The 15262-nt window shown below is 44.8% G+C and overlaps 1 protein-coding gene across 2 annotated transcripts in view; it reads right to left on the bottom strand.

Moving 5' to 3' along the window:
• Positions 1-15262, bottom strand: part of HMGXB3 (HMG-box containing 3) — a 1387103-nt gene that overhangs the window by 627969 nt on the left and 743872 nt on the right. The gene's annotated exons all lie outside the window — the stretch shown is intronic.

The following is a 15262-nucleotide window of genomic DNA, read 5'->3' as shown; positions in this document are numbered from 1 at the left end:
TCAAAGACAAAAAACAAACTCAAGAGCCACGTGGACAGGCCTCCAAGCCCAAAAAACAGAAGCTCAAAATGGCCGAAGACTTGATTACCTTGATCAGAGGTTCCCATCCCCCTTCCTGATAAGAGACCTAGGCAAGAGACAGACTATGAATCTTCAGATCAGGTTTCTATTTCTTCTGATTCCTCTTCTGACCATGAATATTTTCTTCCCCCAATGAGGATTCTAAATGAGGATTCTGATGCTGAAGAATCTATTCCTTCAGCTTCGCCTCCTGAGGACTATTCTTTTGGGGAAACCTTACATACCATGAGGGAGCATTTCCACTGGGAGAGCCAAGATTTTTCAGAATCTAAGAAAAGGCTCAGGGACTTCCTTTTACTACCTTAACACAGGCCTCTAGCCATTCCACCTGTGTTAGACATTGTAGATGATGTATTCTCAGTCTAGTCTGACCCCTGACTCCTTAACTCCAGCTCCTGTTAATCCTGACAGATATTACAGGGTTCCTGACTCTCACAAATTTATTTTCAAAAACCCTGCTGCAGACCCAGAAACAATTTCACAGGGTCCAAAAGGGGTTAAGGCTTCAGCTGCAAAAAACCCTACCCCTTCTGACAGAGATTCAAGGGCACTGGATAGATTGGGGAAAAAAAGGTTTACACATCTGCTACCTTGGCTATAAGGGCTTTGAACTGTCAGTTTCATATGCTTAAATATCAGCAACATGTCATGGCATTGCTTAAACAGAAAATGCTTTTATAATTTGAATGTGCAGAAAACAAGTAAAGGCAGGCTTTAGTGCATGCAGCTGAACAAGTTGGAAAACATACTTTGCAATGTGGTTTTGATTCTCTGGAGGCCTCCTGCAGGGCCGCAGTTACGGGTTCTGTAATTAGGAGGCATGCTTGTCTAAAGGAACAAAATCTGCCTGATCATGTCAAAGTTAAATTATTAGATGCACCTTTACAGCATGATACTTTGTTTGGTGTTAAGGCAGAAGAGTTGTTAAAGAAAATGGAGGACAAAGCTAAGTCTATGCAAACTGTCAAAGATTTTTTACAAGTACAGCCACCTAGGTTTAGTAAACACTGGCCTACAAAGAAGTGGTCCTTTCCTGTGTCAGACAGACCTCAAAGGGGCAGACCCAGATGCCCTAGAGGCAGATCCCAGGCACAAGGTTCATACAAGTCAAAGCAATGGGGTGCTTCTACCTCCAAAAGTGGAGAAGACAAATCACAACATTACAGGAAACAGACCCAATGACTTCTCCCTGCCTGCACCAAGCACTTATTTCCTGGCAGCACCCTTAGGGGGGGGAATTAGCACTTTTTACTCAAAATTGGCACATTATAACCCATCGTGTCACAGGGCTACAAGTTCTATTTCCATACCCTGCCAAAGGCAAACGGCTGGCCAGATCTGCCAAAAAATCAATAGGCAGAGGCACAAAAACAAGTCTCATCCCTCATGGACATGAGGGCCATTCAACAAGTGCCAGAGCAAGAGCGGGGACAAAGATTTTACTCAAGACCGTTCTTGGTACCCAGAAAGGACAAGGCCTGGAGGCCAATACTGGACCTATCTATTCTGAACACATTCCTGGATATACCAAAATTCAAAATGTTGACTTTGCAGCAGCTTCTACCCATGCTAGGCAAGAACGCTTGGCTTGTAACTTTAGACCTAAAAGAGGCATACCTGCATGTCCCAATCAGACAAATATGAGAAGATACCTCAGACTCAAGGCTGGCTCAATGCATTACCAATTCTCGGCACTGCCCTTTGGCTTATCTACTGTGCCCAGGGTCTTTACAAAGTGCCTGGCACAAGTAGTTGCATTCTGCAGACAAAGAGGAATACAAATATATCCTTACTTGGACGACTGTCCAATTCAAGCAGAGAACAAGGACATCCTTCTACAGCATCTGGCGTTTGTTAAAAAACTTCTAACATGCCTAGGGTACACACTCAACAAAAATAAATCAAAACTAGTACCCTTTCAAGAGATAATATTCCTGGGTGCAAGCTTAAATACAACTGCCCAGATGGCTTATCTCACACCAGACAAACAAAGGCAACGGACTACCTATTTCAAAATGTTAGCAACAAAGGCCCAGTTATCTGCAAGAAAAATTCTGCAGGCTTTGGGCTTCATGGCATCCTACATCATACTAATTCCATATGCAAGATTGCATATGAGGAAACTTCAGTGGTACCTAAAAAAGTGTTTGGACTCAACACTGCCACAGCCTGGAAACTATAATTACTCTCAGTCCCTGCTTGCAACAGGAGTTTCGATGGTGGGCAAAGGCTAGTCAACAAAACAAGGGACAGCCATTCACATTACTCCCAGCCAGGCAGAAACCCTGCGAAAAGCTGTAGAGGTAGATGCAGCCCTGGTTGAATGGGGTCTGATGCCCTGTAGGATAGGTTTTCCATGGTGCTTATAGAAGAAATTAATGCAGTGGTCTATCCATTCTGAAATGGTTTGTTTTGAAATAGCTTTCCCCTCTGTCCCTGCAGCAAATGCCGGAAGCAGTTGTTCAGATTTCCTTTGAGGTTTAGCCCTGTCCAAGTATAATCTAAGCTGTCTGTGCACATCTAAAGAGTGCAGTATCCATTACCCTTTTTCTGTGGGTAAGGAAAGAAGGTAGCAAATGAATGGACTGATTAAGAGCCACACTGGATACCCCCTTGGGCATGAAGGAGGGATTGGTTCAGAGGGACACCCTGTCCGCATGCCATAAGGGCCTGTAATTCAGATACCCTTCTTGCAGAAGTGATTGCTAAAAGGAAAGCTGTTTTCCAGGAAAGAAATTTTACATCTGCAGTAGTAGCTGGCTCGAAAGGAGGAAAAGTGAGCTTCTCCAAGACAAAGTTAAGATCCCAAGCTGGAGTTGGAGCTCTCCTGGGTGGCCTTAAATTTTTGGCACTTCTGAGGAACTGCTTGAGCAGTGGGTGAGAGAAGAGAGGAGGCTCTGTGCTATAATGAGCTGAAATGGCTGAGGCATGAATTTTGATGGAGGAAAAAGACAAGCCCTTATGAAGCATCTCAGTCAAGTATTGTAGAATCTTCGATAAATTGGGCACTGCTGCGTTCATTCCTTGAGACTGGTTCCAGGCACAAAATCTTTTCATTTTGCAGCATAAGATTTTCTAGTACTAGGCCTCCTTGCCTCTAAAATGATATCCATCACTGATTTACTGAGGGATGGTAAAGGAGAGATTAGGTAATTAGCCAGGCTGCTAAGTTCAGGGTTTGCAGCTGAGGGTGCAGAATCTGGTTCTCTTGATGAGACAACAGGGAAGGAGTCTGAGGCAGGTGCCATGGAGCCAAGCGTGACACAACTGCGCAAGAGTGGGTACCAGTGTTGTTGAGGTCAGTCTGGTGCAATTAAAATCGTCCTTGGCTTGTCCTGTTTGATCTTTAGTAGTACCTTGGAGAGCAGAGGCTGGAAACAGACTGTCTGCCTTGCTTGGATTACTTCGCAATACTTAGTAATGCTGTAGAATTATATATTTTCTATTATTACTTTTTGACTTGACGAGTTTACGTTCGCTGCTACTACTACTATTGTCTGATCTGATTAATATACAGTGATTAACTAGAAAACGTCTGTGTACTTAATAAAGGATTTTTGACTGGAAACAGACTGCCTGCCTTGCTTGGATTACTTTCGAATACTTAGTAATACTGTAGAATTATATATTTTCTATTATTACTTTTTGACTTGAGTTTACGTTCGCTACTTCTACTACTATTGTCTGATCTGATTAATATACAGTGATTAACCAGAAATATATGGACTGAAAAATCTTCCACACAGAGAAGTTTCTTACACTGTTTTGTTTTTAGACCCACTACACTTTAGTGGGTTGTTGTGAGACTTCAGGGATACCACGGAGATTACTTGTTTTTTGAAAAGTCCCGAATAGAAACCTTGTCCCTTTTCCTCTTCTGGTACCAACTGAATAGCCCCCATGTTTAAGAGAGAGAGTACTTGATTTTGGGCCTCTGCCCACTGATTTGGGGGTAGATCTGGCCACCCACTTGGTGATAGTAACGTGTGGAAATGAAATCTGTATCCTTGGAACACTATACTTAAAACCCATTTGTCCTGGGTAGTGAGTTCCCAGTTTCTGGCCTGCAGACAAATCTTTCCGCCTAAAGGAGCAGTCAGTTGGGAAGTGCTTGGAAGTTTTAAAAGCAAGTCATTGAGACAGTTTTCCATAGGGGGAGTCTTACTACTCCCAGGTTCGGGTGCAGAAATCCCCCACTGCCTAGTCTTGTGTGTCACTTGGGACTGAAACCTGGGGTTTCTTCTGTGTCTGGGTTTGGCTTGAGAAGACTTGGAAGGGGCTGGGAAGGACCAATTTTTAGAGGGCCAGTGCCTACTAAATCTTGGAGGCTGAACTTGTAAGAAATATTTAACAGTTTGCATTGATTTAGCTTTATCTTCCATCTGCTCAGTTTGTCTGAAAGCTTTTGTTTTGTCCAAGTAGAAACATAAGTCTGTGTATGTCCAATGAATGCAGAAGTCTCTCCCCTTTATTCTGGGGATTTGGATAAAAAGTTGGCAAGTGAATAGTTTGGTTAAGAGCCACACTGGATACCACCTTTGGCATAAATGAAGGGTTTGTTCTTAAAGAAACCCTGTCGTGGTGAAAAATGATGAAAGGTTCCACTGCCATTAGTGCCTGTAACTCTGAAACTCTTCGTGCTGAGGTTATTGCCAGAAGCAGAGCAGTTTTCCATGACACCTATTTTAATACTGCTGAATTGGCTGGCTCAAAAGGAGGTAAAGTTAGTTTTTCCAAGACAAAGTTGAGGTCCCAAGATGGTGTTGTTGCTCTCCAGGGCGGTCTTATGTTTTTAGCCCCTCTGAGGTACTGTTTTAGCAATGGATGAGAGAAAATAGGAGGATCTGTGTTGTAATGAGCCGAGATGGCAGAGGCGTGGATCTTAATGGATGAAAAGGATAGTCCTTTGTCCAGCATCTCAGTTAAGTATTGTAATATCCGAGGAATATTTGGGACAAGAGGGTCAAAGCTTTGAGCCTGGTTCCAGGCACAGAATCTCTTCCACTTTTCTGAATAAGATTTCCTGGTGCTAGGCCTCCTGGCCTCCAAAATGACATCCATAACAGCTTTAGAGAGAGGTGTTGTCTGCTTGACTAAGGAATCTGCCATGCAGCCAGGTTTAAGGTTTTGAGCTGACTGTGCAGGATCTGATTGTTTTGCTGAGTCAGAAGGTGCGGAGTTTGAGGTAAAATCCATGGTGGGCCTTGAGTTAAGTTCTTTAAGATTGGGTATCAGTGCTGGCATGGCCAGTCTGGGGCAATCAGGATCATCTGTGGTTTTTCTTGTCTGGCTTTTAGGAGTACCTTTGAAAGGATAGGCAGTGGTGGGAAGGCATTAACTTTTAGGCTTTTCCAGCTGAACGAGAGAGCATCCACTTTCCATGCTTGTGTGTGATAAGTCCTTGTGCAGAATTTCTGTAGTTGGCAATTCATTGGGGAGGCAAAAGATCTATGTCTGGGCACCCCCATTTTTGCGTTATCATGCTGAATACTTGTGGATTTAATTTCCACTCGTGAGGATCCATGATGTTTCTGCTCAAGTCATCTGCCAGAGAATTTTTCTTTCCTGGCAGGAATTGTGCTTGCAGATGAACTTGATAGGTTAGAGCTGTGTTCCACAAGGTCATGGCTCGTCTGCATAGGGGATAAGAATGAGTGCCCCCTTGCTTGTTTATGTACCACATAACTGTGGTGTTGTCTGACTAATAGTAGTTGTCCTGGATGCAGAAGGTCCTTGAAAGCTGCTAGGGCATTTTGCACAGCTAACATCTCTTTTTGATTGATATGAAGATGCATTTGGTCTGCGGCCCACTTGCCCTGAATACATTTTCCTGCCATGTGTGCTCCCCAGGCGGAATCCGAGGCATCTGTTGTTAGTGTCTGCCTGGCTGTGGGTAGAGTGAAAGGCTGTCCCTTGTTGAGGTGACATGCCTGTGCCCACCATCGAAACTCCTGCTGTAGGCAGGGAATTAGTGGTATTACTGCTTCCAAACTGTGACAGTGTTGAGTCCAAACACTTTTTAGGTACCAATGTAATTTCCTCATATGCTGTCTGGCATATGGAATTAGTAGTATGCAGGATGCCATGAATCCCAAGGCCTGCAGAATTTTTCTTGCAGGTAGTTGGGTTTTTGTTGCCATCAATTGAAAGTACTGAGGCATTTGTCCTTGCTTGTCTGGCGTGAGATAAGCCGTCTGGGCCGTTGTATTTAAGCTGGCACCCAGGAATATTATCTCTTGTGAGGGCACTAGTTTTGACTTCTTTTCATTTACTGTGTACCCAAGGCAAATTAGCAACTTTTTTACAAACGCCAGATGCTTTAGAAGAATGTCCTTGCTCTCTGCTTGAATAAGGCAGTCGTTCAAGTATGGATATATTTGAATTCCTTTTTGTCTGCAAAATACAGTTACTGGTGCCAGGCACTTTGTGAAGACCCTGTGCGCAGTAGATAAGCCAAAGGGCAGTGCAGAGAATTGGTAATGCATTAAACCAGCTATGAATCTGAGGTATCTTCTGCAACTTTGATAGGGACATGCAGGTATGCCTCTTTGAGGTCCAAAGTAACAAGCCAAGCCTTCTTGCCCAGCATGGGAAGAAGCTGCTGTAATGTCAACATTTTGAATTTCGGAACATCCAGGTAAGTATTTAGAGTAGAAAGGTATAGTATGGGTCTCCAGGCTTTGTCCTTTCTGGGGACCAGGAAAGGTCTTGAGTAAAATCCTTGTCCTTGTTCCTGTTGCGGAACTTTTTGAATAGCTCTCATGTCCATGAGGGCTGTAATTTGTTTTTGTGCTTCTGCCCATTGATTTTGCGGCAGGTCTGGCATTCCTTTTAGCCTTGGTAGAGTGTGAAAGTGGAACCTGTAACCTTGAGACACAATATTCAGAACCTATTTGTCTTGGGTGATTATATGCCAATTTTGTGAAAAAAAGTGCTAGTTTTCCCCCTAAGGGAGCTACCAAAAGGTAAGTGCTTGGCATTCATAGTTTCATAGTTTAGTACTAGGCTATCTGCCCCAAGGAGGCACTGCTTTAGTAGATTTGGCTGCTTTAGCCCTGGCAAAGGCCTTAATGGACATGGCTGCTGGAGGCCTAGCAGCACCACGTGCTGGGGTAGAGACATCCAAGGGAATGGTGTCTGATAAGTCACTAGCAACCACCGTAGTGGATAAAATTTCTGAGGCCGATTCAAGTGAAGTAGCAGGAGCCTCAGTGGTAGTCATTGATTCAGCTGTATTTTGATCAGTTTTCTCGGTTTCGGCCGAAACCGAGACACTTGCGGTTTGCTTAACCATGGTTTCGGCCGAAACCGCGGACCGCGAGTGTCGGTCTTTTTCTTTGCGTTTTTTAGCGATTTGGGTAGTCGGAGGATCCGACGGCATAATATACGCAAAGTCTGAGCCGAAAAACTGTTCAGCAAACTCCAACCGACGCCTAAGCGTACGTCGGTTGAATGAAGCACAGGCCGAACAGGCTGCTACGTCGTGGGCTGGGCCTAAACAAGGCAAACAGTAAGAGTGGAAATCTTTATGAGGTATTTGTTTCCCACAAGTTAAACAATTATTTACTTTTTCTGACATCGGCTGAGGCAAGAAAGAGTCCCCAACGGGGTACTTAGCTTTAGAAGTCTTCGAAGTAGTATTCGGTAGTAGTAATCTCTGGATCCGACCGACCGGCACTTGCGAACAGCTTCTGCTTCGGGCGCCACGCGGCAAGAAAGACTGAGGAAAATGGCGTCGGCTGATGCCTTTATACCCGAAGACCAACAGAGATGACGTCGGGTGAAGTGCGACATCAGCCGAAGCCGGACCCGGACTTTGGAATCCGGCCGACTGAAGGGCTGCCTGACGACAGGACAACCCAGTTGTTATGACTGCAGATGCATCCATGAAGGACATCCTATTTGTCTTGGGTGATTATATGCCAATTTTGTGAAAAAAAGTGCTAGTTTTCCCCCTAAGGGAGCTACCAAAAGGTAAGTGCTTGGCATTCATAGTTTCATAGTTTAGTACTAGGCTATCTGCCCCGAGGCATTTATAAGCCTAGCCATAGTGATGTGGCTATCGCCACCCCATGTAATGGTACAAAAGTGTACAGAATAGATTTAGAATACTGTGCCTCTGTCTAGTAGTGACACAGTGAAGACCCCCTTACATAATAGAATTAGTTTACTGTCCCTCTGTCTAGTAGTGACACAGAGATGACCCCGGGGTAAACCTACGATCTCCCATCCACTCGTCAAGATTTCTCTTGAAGAGAGTCAGTGAGGGGCTCTGCCTAACATGAACTGGGATTCTGTTCCAGAGTATGGGAAGCCTCTGAGTTATGAATCTGTCCCTCCAGCATGTCATATTCATATTTGTGCTCAAGTTTAAATCTTTAGCTCTCGTGGTTCTGATGGATTTGGATTTTTTTGAGGTGGAGCATGTCCATCAATTCCTGACTGGACATGGCCTTGTACATCAGGCACAGATCACCTCTGAGTAGGTGGTATGCTACTGAATAGAGCTGGAGTTTCTTTAGTCTGGCAGCATATGACATATGTTGGAGACCCTTGATCCTCTTGGTGAGGTACTTTTGGGGTCTCTCCAGCTGTTGCAAGTGCCGGGTGAGGTACATACCAAATGGGGCATTGTACTCAATCATGGGCCTGATAAGGGAGGAGTATAGGGGTACCATGACCTCCTTTGATCTGGATGTGAATCCCTTCATGATAAGGTGGGCAAGGTAGAAAGTCTTTCTAACCACTTTGGTAATGTGGGTGTCAAATGAGAGGTCACTATCGACTTGGGTCCCCAGGTCTCCGATTACTTTTTCTGTACTCAGTGGGTTACTGTCTATATGATAATTTGTGGGTACTTTGTTTTTCCCAAAGGGGATGACTATACATTTTTTGGCATTTAGTTTAAGGCCATGACTCCGGCACCAGTTGTCCATTTCAGTGAGGCCTTTCTGTAGAATGTATGTCAGCTGGTGTATCGACTATGGCGCCTAGTTTGCAGTCATCTGCAAACTTTGCCAGCCACAACCCTCCCATGTTTGCTTTCACATCTGAGAAATAAATGCTGAACAAAAGGGGGTCCCAGGACAGAGCCCTGTGGGACACCACTTGTGACTGGCTTTGAGTCTGACATGGCTCCAGCTATTTTGACTTTATGGGTTCTATCCTTTAGCCAGTTTGCAACCCATCTTGTGACATATGGATTTACATTTAAGCTGTTGAGCTTGTTTATGATGCCTGAGTGGGGTATTGTGTCGAAGGCTTTAGCCAAGTCCAGGTAGTCTGTATGGACTGCTTTGCCCTCGTCAATGGCTCTAGTGACTGTTTTGAAATAGTCAACCAGGTTCAAAAGGCAGGATCTGCCCTTTACAAAGCCGAACTGGGTGGGATCAAGTGTCTGTAGGTCCCCAATGTCTCTGTTTATGAGTTCCATAATGATTCTTTCCATAGCTTTGCAGACCAGGTTGGTTAAGCTTATGGGGCGGTAGTTACCAGGGTCTGTAGAGGTGCCATCTTTGTGGAGTGGGACCACTGTTGCTGTACGCCAGTGTTCAGGTACATATCCTGTAGTAAGGCTAAGGTTAATTGGCATTTTTATGTGCGGGTTTAGCTCCTATTGGAGTTCACGTAGCACGCAACCCGGGATACCGTCAGGTCCCACTGATGCTGTGTTTTTAGCTTTGCTGAGGGCGGTTCTCACCTAGACATCTGAGATGACAGGGAGGTTACATTCAGCTGGGATAAGCATTTCTTCTTTTGGGGGTGAGGGAGGGGAGAAATTTGCACTGAACCTGTCTGCCAGAATGTTGGCAATATCTGTGGGTTCAGTGTATTTTTTGTCATTGTGAACTAACTCTGAGCATATCTGAGGGTTTCCGCCCAGGTTTCTAACATAGCAGAAGAAGGCCTTGTGGTTATCTTTAGTGTCCATAGCGATTTTTCTCTCAAAGTTGGCCTTGGATGTTTTTATGAGAGAACGTAGCTTTCTACTAGTGCTGATCAGAGATGCCTTCTCTTTATGGGATTTTGCTCTGTCGTGCAGTAGCTTCCTTCTTTTGTTATACAATTTGTTTATGGCTGGGGTCCACCAGACAGGGCCGCCTGCCCTTGGTGGAGAGGGTCTTGGTTTTATTTGGGATTGCATGATCCATGCATTCTTGGAGATGTCCGTAGAAAGCATCTGTGAAGGATTCAGCATTGCAGGATGTGGTTTCCACTGGCCCAGTGGGCTTAAAGGATACCATCTCAGTCTTAAGAAGTATAAAGTCGGCTTTTGAGAAGTTTTTCACTGTAGTCTTTTGTGTTGGGGGTGGAGGTGGGATATGTATATCCAGGGTGATTAGTTTGTGGTCAGATCTCACTAGTGAGGGGTATACTTCCGGTGTGAGACCCTTGGGGCTGAGATCTGCCTCTTTGTGGTCTGTCTGACACTGGAAAGGACCAATTCTTTGAAGGCCAATTTCTGCTAAATTGAGGTGGCTGTACCTGTAAGAAATCCTTCACTGTTTGCATAGATTTTGCCTTATCCTCCATTTTCTTTAATACCCCTTCTGCCTTAACACCAAATACAATATCCTGCTGTAAAGGAGCATCCAATAATTTTGCCATCAGGTAAACCTTGTTCTTTTAACCAAACATGCCTTTGAATCACAGATCCTGTAACTGCTGCTCTACAAGAAGCCTCTAATGAATCAAAACCACATTGCAGACTACATTTTCCCACTTGTTCAGCTGCATGCAATAAATCCTGCATTTCCTTATAGTCAGGATGTTCTGAACTTGTAAGCATTTTCTGTTTTAACAAAGACATTAAATACTGTTGGTATTTAAGCATGTGAAACTGGCAATTTAAAGCTCTCACTGCTAAAGTTGCAGAAGTGTAAACTTTCTTCCCCCATCTGTCTAATGCTCTAGAATCCCTGTCAGAGGGAACTGGATTTTTTGCCGTGGAAGCCTTTACCCCTTTGGGATCCTGGGAAATAGTTTCTGGGTCAGCAACAGGGTTTTTATAAAGAAATTTGTGATAGTCAGGGACTCTGTAGTACCTGTCTGGCTTGACTGGAGCAGGGGGCAAAGAATCAAGATTTAAACTGGATTCAGAGAACACATCATCCACAATATCTAACACTGGTGGAATAGCAAGGGGCCTGTGCTGAGCCAGTAAAAGAAAGTCTCTGAGCCTTTTCTTGGATTCTGAGTAATCCTGGCCCTCCCAATGGAAATGCTCCCTCATGGTATGTAAAGTTTCCCCAAAAGAGTAATCCTCAGGAGGAGAGGCTGAAGGAACTGATTCTTCAGCATCAGAGTCCTCATAGGGGGGTAAAGAGTATCCCTGGTCTGAAGAGGAATCAGAAGAAATGGAAACCTGATCAGAGGAATCATAGTCTGTATCAGGAGGGGGATGGGAACCCCTGATCAGAGTAATTAAGTCTTTGGCCATTTTGAGCATCTGTTTTTTAGGCATGGAGGCCTGTCCAGGTGAATGCTGTACTTGCTTCTTTGTCTTTAATGGAGTTTTAGACTTGGCTGTAGTTTTTATGGTAAGCTGTGAAGATCTGAAAACACCATCAGAAGCCGATGCCTGCTCAGCGGCTGCGGACCAATCTGAGGGGTTAGCTTCCATAGGCCCAACACCTTGAGTATCCAGAGGCCTAGACATCTCCACGTGGGAGTCGGAGGCAGCCTGTGGCTCTGAGGTAGCGGGTGTCAGGGGCTGTGAAAGCACCTCAATGAGAACCGGCAACTGGCCTAGAAGAGGCTTCGTCAGTTTTGGGCCTGGGATGCCTGTCCTTATCCTTGTCTTTGCGTTTTTTGTGTATTCTGGTTGTCGGTTGTTCCGACGGCATGGTACAATTAAACCTTCAGCCAAAGTAATGGCGAGCAAAATCAAACAGACGTTTAATAGTGCGCTTGTTAAATCTAGCACAAAACCGACAACTAGTGACGTCGTGGTCTGGGCCTAGGCATGGAATACAGTAAGAATGAAAATCCTTATGAGGTATTTGCTTCCCACAAGAAATGCAATTAACTTTTACTGACATCGGTCTGAGGCAAGAAAAAGTTTCCCCAACGGGGCACTTAGCTTTATTGAAGACTTCGGTTCTGAAATTCGAATTGAATATCTCAGGAGTCGGCCGACCGGCACTTGCGAACTGCTTTTGCTTTGGGCACCACGCGGCAAGAAAGACTGAAGAAAATGGCATCGGCTGCATCTTATATACCCCTGGCGCACTGACGTCAAGGAAGAAGCGACAGCAACCGACGCCGGACCAAGACTTTGGAATTCTGGCCGACTGCGGGACTGCCTGACGGCAGGATAACCCAAGTGTAATGACTGCAGCAGTGAAACACGATGAACATCTGGCAGTTTAAAGCCCTAATGGCCAAGGTTGCGGATAACCCAAGTGTAATGACTGCAGCAGTGAAACACGATGAACATCTGGCAGTTTAAAGCCCTAAGGCCAAGGTTGCGGAAGTGTAAACTTTCTTACCCCATCTATCCAATGCCCTGGAGTCTTTATCAGAGGGGGTAGGATTTTTAGCAGTAGAAGCCTTAATGCCCTTTGGTTCCTGTGAAATAGTCTCTGGATCCGCAATAGAATTTTTAAAAAGGAACTTGTGAGAATCAGGAACCCTGTAATATCGGTCAGGTTTTCTGGGAGCAGGAGGCAAAGAATCAGGGGCCAAACTAAATTATGAAAAGGCATCATCAACAATGTCTAGTACAGGAGGTATAGCTAAAGGCCTATGCTGAGGCAGGAGTAAGAAATCTCTAAGCCTCTTTTTTGAATCGGAAAGATCCTGGCTTTCCCAGTGGAAATGCTCCCACAGAGTACAAGGTCTCTCCAAAAGAAAAATCCTCTGGAGGGGAAGCAGAGGGAATAGAGTCCTCTGCATCAGAATCCTCATAAGTAGATAAGGGCAAATCCAGATCATCAGAAGAATCATAAAAATCAAAATCCTGTTCAGAAGATTCATAAACAACTTCAGTCCTAGGTCTCTAAGAAGGGGGAGGATGGCTTCCCCCGAGTTATAAGATCCTCAGCCATTCTTATAATTAGTTTTTTAGGCATAGTGACGTGAGCATGCGGCCTGGGCGTCGGTTTCTTAGGCATGGTTCGAGTTTTTGGCCTAAATGAAGGAGGAGGTGTCAGTTTAATATGCAAGTCCGTAGGCCTGAATACACCCTCAGAAGCCGGTGCCTGCACAGTGGCTCTAGACTCACCCAAGGTAGAGACATCCGCAGGTTCCACAGTTGAAGCATCTCGTGGCATACCAGACTCCGAATGGGTCTCAGTAGAGGCCTGCGAATCTGAAGTAGCAGGTATCAGGGGCTGCGAAAGCGCCTCACTGAGTACCGGCGAACTGGGCGGCCTGTCTCTGTCTTTATCTTTACGTTTCTTCTGAATGTCGGTAGTCGGATGGCTTACCGAAGACATATCAGGATAATTGAACCGTGCGCCAAAAAATTTAGAAGTGCAAATATACCGAAGATGGACAGTTCGTGGTTTAAATAAGGCACAAAACAGACAGGGAGGTACGTCGTGGTCAGGGCCTAGGCAAGGAATACACAGTACGAATGAAAATCTTTATGAGGTATTTGCTTTCCACAAGAAATGCAATTATTTACTTTTACTGACATCGGTTTAGAGCAAGAAAAAGTTTCCCCAACGGGGTACTCAGCTTTTAGTTGAAAACTTTGGTTCTGAAACTCGAAAACGAAAATTTCAGGAGTCGGCCGACCGGCACTTGCGAACTGCTTCTACTTCGGGCACCGCACGGCAAGAGAGACAGATGTAATGACGTCAGCTGCATGTTTTATACCCGTGATGACCTGACGTCACATAAGAAGAGACAGCAACTGATGCAGGACCCAAGAGTTTTTTAATCAGGCCGACTGAGGGCTACCTGCAAGCAAATAACCCAAATGTAATGACTGCAACAGTGAAACACAAAGAACATCTGATAGTGCATGTAGCCTGCTTTGAAGTGTAGTTATCTTCTGCAAGATTCCCTTATGCGGTGTGCAGGTAGGCTTCCTTTAAATCCAGTGTTGCCAACCAGGCATCTTTGCCTAGCAAAGGAAGTAGCTGATGAAGAGTTAGCATCTTGAATTTTGGGATCACCAAAAATCTGTTTAGGATACACAGGTCCAGGATAGTACGTCAGGAACTGTCTTTTCTGGCTACCAGAAAAAGTCTTGAGTAGAATCCTTGTCCCCATTCTTCTTCTGGGACAGGTTGAACAGCCCTGATGTTTAAGAGAGAGAGAACTTGCTTTTTGAGCCTCTGCCCACTGATTTGGGGGAAGATTTGGCCAACCGTTTGTGGTTGGTATGGAATGGAAGTGGAATCTGTATCCTTGGGAAACTATATTTAAAACTCATTTGTTCTGGGTAATGAATTCCCAATTTTTTGCCTGCAGGACAATCTTTTCCCCTAAAGGAACAGCCAGTTGTGCAGGGCTTGGAAGGTTTAAAGTTAAGTCATTGAGACAGTTTACCACAGGGGGGAGCCTTACTACTCTCTGCTTTGGAAGTGGGAGCCCCCCCCACTGCTTAGTCCTGTGAGCACCTTGGGACTGAAGCCTGGGTGTTCTGCTGGTTCTGGGTTTGGACTGAGAAGGCCTGGAAGAAGCAGGAAAGGACCAATTCTTAGAGGGCCAATACCTACTAAATCTGGGAGGCTGTACTTGCAGGAAATCTTTAACAGTTTGCATAGATTTAAGCTTTTTCCTCCATCCTTTTAAGTATTACTTCTGCTTTGTTAATGAACAGGTGGGTCTTGGTTTAAGGGAGCATCCAGCAATTTAGCTTTAACATGATCTGGCAAAGATTGCTCCTTACGCCAAGCATGCCTTCTAAGTACAGACCCAGTGACAGCAGCCCTGCAAGATGCCGCTAATGCATCAAAACCACATTGCAAAGTATGCTTTCCAACTTGTTCAGCAGAATGCATTAAATCTGTAAATGTTTATTTTCAGCACAGTCAGGAATCAACATAATTTTCTGTTTAAGCAGTCCAATAATATGCTGCTGATAATTTAACATATGAAACTGGCAGTTTAAGGCCCTAATGGCCAAGGTTGCAGAAGTGTATACCTTCTTACCCCATCTATCCAGTGCCCTGGAATCTCTATCAGAGGGGGTAGGATTTTTGGCAGTAGTAGCCTTAATGCCCTT

The sequence above is a fragment of the Protopterus annectens genome, chromosome 4.part0 (genome assembly GCF_019279795.1).
Source record: "Protopterus annectens isolate FY-2018-M chromosome 4.part0, PAN1.0, whole genome shotgun sequence".
Taxonomy (NCBI): domain Eukaryota; kingdom Metazoa; phylum Chordata; order Ceratodontiformes; family Protopteridae; genus Protopterus; species Protopterus annectens.
Note: the sequence above shows the minus strand (reverse complement) of the source record. Positions and strands in the feature narration are given on the sequence as shown.